The sequence below is a fragment of the Panthera tigris genome, chromosome A3 (assembly GCF_018350195.1).
Source record: "Panthera tigris isolate Pti1 chromosome A3, P.tigris_Pti1_mat1.1, whole genome shotgun sequence".
Taxonomy (NCBI): Eukaryota; Metazoa; Chordata; class Mammalia; order Carnivora; family Felidae; genus Panthera; species Panthera tigris.
In genome coordinates this window covers 12,212,401-12,217,587 of record NC_056662.1, presented here as the reverse complement: position 1 = coordinate 12,217,587, position 5,187 = coordinate 12,212,401, and positions in this window count along the sequence as shown.

The following is a 5,187-nucleotide window of genomic DNA, read 5'->3' as shown; positions in this document are numbered from 1 at the left end:
TGGACTCCAGACCTGGTTTCAAATCCCAGCTCCTCCCCTTGGCTCCAGGGGCGTCTCCAAAGTCACTAAGGTGGTTCAATCATCGATAACCAGAAGACCCTGCCCCCTGCCCCTCCACGGTCTATGCTGTGGTGCCAGGTGAGAGCCAGGCTCCCCAGACCCAGGAGAGGCTGAGTTGACCTCCTCTCCTGCTTGACAGGTCCTCGGAAATTAGGTTGGTTTAAGAAATAAAGAAATGTGGCATTTCAATGAGAACTCATAAGAGTAGTTGGTTCTGCAGAGGGAAACTGGGTGGTGAGTGAACGGGGTGTGAGGGAGATTCTCCTTGCGTACCCTTTCATACCTTTCCAATTGGCATCTCTTGAAATTATTACCTGGTAAATAAGTAAACATTAAAAAAAAACTTGAAGGGAATGTATTATTTTCACATACCTCTGTGGATTAAGCTTCATTTAATGTGTTCATTTTCTTTACTCACCTCAACAGCCTGGGAAGTAATTATTGCCCCTGCCTGACAGCTGAGGGAATTGAGGCCTGGAGGGGGGAGGCAGGGCCTTGCCTAGGGTCACATGGTAAGTGAATTAGTGCCTGACTTGACACTCCAACCCAGGCCTCCTGACCTTCTCTCCAGGCTGCCTCTACCCCACCAGGGACCATTTCCTTCATCAGTGGAAGCCACGTTGAGGTGTAGATTGAGGGGTGCTAATACCATAGAATGGGTATACTTCAACTCATCGTGATCTGGGTTCAAATCCAGGGTCTGTCACTCGCCTGTTGTGGGACCTTAGGTAAATCACCAAACCCCTGGGGACTCAGTTCTGCAGTGGCCAGCCTGCAAGATGGCTTCCTGTCTCCTCCTATTCACTCCTTTGGGTCATCTCCTTCCACAGTGAATAGGGCTGACCTGTGTGGCCTATAGGATATTGCAGAAGGGGCAGTGTGTGTGTGACTTCCAAGTCTGGATAATAAAAAGACAAGACAGTGGAGTATTATTGAGCCTTAAAAAGGAAGGGAATTTTGACACAGGTTACAACATGGATGAACCTTGAGGACCTGATCGTGAGTGAAACAAGCCAGGCACAAAAGGACCCATACTGCGTGATTCCATTTATGTGAAGTACTGAGAGCTGTCAAAGTCATAGAGATGGAAAGTAGAGGTGTGTTGGGGCACCTGGGTGGCTCAGTCGGTTAAGCATCGGAATCTTGATTTCAGCTCAGGTCATGATCTCACGGTTCGTGGGCTTGAGTCCTGTCAGTGGGGAGCCTGCTTGAGATTCTCTCTCCCTCTCTCCCTGCCCCTTCCCTGCTCGCTTACTCTCTCTCTCTCAAAAATAAATAAATAAACTTAAAAAAAAAAAAAAAAAGAAAGTCAAGGCATGGTTTCCAGGGGCTGCATGGGCGGGGTGGGGGGGAGAGTGGGGAGTTATTGTTTAATGGGGACAGAGTTTCAGTTTTGCAAGATGAAAAACTCTGGTGGGGATGGTTGCACAACAGTGTGGGTATAATTAATGCCACTAAACTGCACGTTTAAAAATGGTGGGGAGGGCTCCTGGCTGACTCAGCCGGTGGAGCATGTGACTCTTGGTCTTAGGGTTGTGAATTTGAGCCCCATGGTGGGTGTAGAGAGGGCTTAAAAATAATCTTTGGGGAAAGAATGGCTGGGGATGGTAAAGTTTATATGATGTGTATTTTGTCACAAAACAATAATTGGGAGGAAACACATTGTAGCTTCTGTGTTTCTCTTGGATCATTCACTCTGGGGAAGCCCCCACTGGTACATAAGGACGCTCAAGGAACCCTGTGGACAAATTCACCTGGTGAAGCACAGAGGCTTCCTGCCATCACTTCTACATCTCAGCCTGATAACCATGTGGAGACGCCATCTTAGAAGTCCGCCCTCCACCCGTCAAGCCTTCAGATCTGGCTGACATCTTCATTGTAACCTCATAAGTTCCAGAGTCACGCAGCTAAGCCACTCCCAAATTCCTGAGCCACGGACACTGTGTGAGATAATAAATACTTATTGTTGTTTTGAGCCACTAAGTGTTGGGATAATTTGTTACTCAGCAGTAGATAACTGACATGTTTCCTCATCTGTAAAATAAGGATGATGTTCAGTTCACAGGGTTGTTGGTAATGATAATCTCATGATGATACCCACGATGATAATTTCACAGGTTGTATTTCATAGAGTTGTTGCTAAGAATCAGCAAATGCATGTAAAGTGCTTGGAACAGTGCCTGACATGCAGTAAACCTTCTGTAAATATTAACTGGTATGGTTTCATGTGCTCCGTGATTTCTGGCATTGGTAGGAGCTCAGCCTAGACAATAGATCTCTATGAAAGAATGGATCTAGGCTTTATGTTGTAGTGGCAATAAAAATTGTGGTAGCTATGAGAGCTACAGCTCTATTCCAAGACTTGGGCTAAGCAATTTACGTCTTTTCATTGAAGCCCCCCAGCAGCCCCTTGAAGTGGATGCTATTATTTTCCTATTTTACAGACTAGAAAACCAAGGTCCAGAGAGGGAAAATGACTTGCCCTAGGTCACACAGCAAGGAAGTGCCATAGCCAGAATTTGAACTCAGATGCTTCGGACCCCAAGTTTTCTCTTTGGCACCACTAGCCCAAGCTGCAGATTGACGTACCCCCCCCTCCCACCCCAAAGCCCATTGTTCTCCCTCAGCCATTTCCTGTTCATCAGCACAGGGGTAAAATTGCCAACACATCTGACCAGCAAATCATTTGTTCCTGCGTCTCCCTTCTGCAAGTGTCAAGCTCCCTTTCCCTCCGGAGACCAGAGAGCGGGTCCCTTAGAAATTTTCTTCTTCTGATTCCAGTGTCCTCTCCCAGACCCGCTCCTTCCATATCCAGGGTTGGGAACAAGAAGAACACACACATCCAGAAAAGCACAAAACTGCCTGCTCAACCCTAGTTCCCTGTGGTGTCTCCTCAGAGGCAGCTTAATTAGCCCCAAACCTTTGCAGCCAGGCACTTCCAGACACGCCGCCAGCTGGCTCCTCACAAAAGCTCTCCTAATATTTGCTGTGGGGACATGTGGCCATCAGGAGGGGCATGTCCCCAGACAGGCGATGAGCTCAGGACATGGGCATCGCCACACCTGCTCCTCTCCCCGAGGAGGGGGGGGGATCAGTTGGGTAACCCCTGATAACACAGCCTTTTCTGAGTCTGTGTGTGCACTTGTGTATGGGCAGGAGGGCAAATGGGGCCTCGAGGGAGGGACAAGGGTGCTTGCACCTGCAGTGTGCTAGTGGCTGTCCTGGGTCTGCTTTCTCCCATGTCTCTGCTTCTCAGCTATTTCTGAATTGCAGGAAGAAGCACATTTTGTCGCCACGACCTGTAACACACACAATTGAAAGGGAAGCTTCATGAATCTGTACCCACATTATGAGCAATGCATGTTCTGTTCTATTCTGTTCTGTTCTATTCTGTTCTATTCTATTCTATTCTATTCTGTTCTAGTCTGTTTCACCATGACCTGTAACACACACAATTAAAAGGGAAGCTTCATGAATCTGTACCCACATTATGAGCAATGCATGTTCTGTTCTATTCTGTTCTATTCTATTCTATTCTATTCTATTCCAGCCTATACTATTCTTTCATTTAAAAAGTACTAGTCATGGGGCACCTGGGTGGCTCAGTTGGTTACGTGTCCAACCCTTGATTTCGGTCCAGGTCATGATCTCACAGTTGGTGGGTTCGAGCCCTACATTGGGCTCTGCACTGACCATGGGGAGCCTGCTTGGGATTCTCTCCCTCCTCTCTCTCTCCCTGTTCCTCCTCTGTTCTCTCTCTCTCTCTCAAAATAAATAAACAAACTTAAAAAAAAAGTATAGTCGTGACCCATGAAATAAATTTCAAAGTTCCCTAATACCAGGTCTGTAACATGGGTCTGTGAACTTGAATGGGACAAAATTCTGTATCTTTATCTTCACTGACCTCTGGCTGAAATGCAACACTTCCTTCAGTTATGAATATGGACAGCAAATCATAGTAGTATTAACAGTACTTGCAACATCGTCACTAGTAGAAATCGTAGATTTTTCTGTATTGCATTATGGCTGTTGCAGATGACTCAAAGCAGCATTTACGCTCTGCATGACCTCAATGTTTTGGTAATTACTAGACCCACTGCTACATCTTGTTATTTGTTAATAAGGAAGCACATGTATTACTATATCACAGTGTTAAAATATTTCAATAGGCTTCTTTTGTAAACCCGTGTATTTTATTTCATGCATTTAAAATTATTTTTCTGAGAAGGTGACCATGGGGTTCATCAGACTGCATGGGGGGACAGGGCACACAAAGTTGAAGAGCCCCTGCATGAGTGGGCCCCAGCTCATGGTTTATGAAACACTGTCCTAAGCTGTAAGCGTCAGGGGAGCAGTGCCCTGGGGTGTCTAACCCGTGTGTGGTCCCTGAGCCAGCACTGAAACCACATTAATGGCCAACGTTCGTGCAACGCGTGTGTGTCTATACAAGGTACTTAATGCAGATCATACAGTTTAATCTTTACACCAACCTTATAAGGTAGGTGCTATTTTGTTGCCCCATTTCTCTCTTTACCCAATTTTATCTTTTCTTCTTTGCAGCCTCCCTCTCTAGGACCTGTTATTCTTTTCACATTTCTTGCAAGGCAGGTCTCCTGGCAACAAATTCCTTCAATTTTTGTCTAAGAAAGTCATTATTTCTCTTGCACGTTTGAAGGGTAATTTTGCAGGGTATAGAATTCTAGGTTGGTGGGTCCCCCTCCCCGCCTCCCCCCCCCCCCCCCTCCCCCCGCCAACACTTGAAATCTTCAATTCCACTCACTTCCTGTTGCATGGTTTCTGAGAAGTAAGATGTGATGCTTATCTTGGGTCCTTTATAGGGTGTGGTGTTTTTTCCTTTGGATTCTTTCAGGATTTTTTCTTATCTTTGATTTTTCTGTAGTTTGAAAATGACATGCCTACTGTAGCTATTTTGGGAAAGTAATGCTTCTTGGTGCTTCCTGGATCTGTGGTTCCGTGTCTGATTTTAACTTTTGGAAATTCTCAGTCATTATCATTTCAAATATTTCTTCTGTTTCCCTCTTTCTTTCTTCTCTTTCTGGTATTCCCATTATGCAGATGTTATTCCTTTGGTAACTGTCCCACAGTCCTTGGATCTTCTGTTTCTTT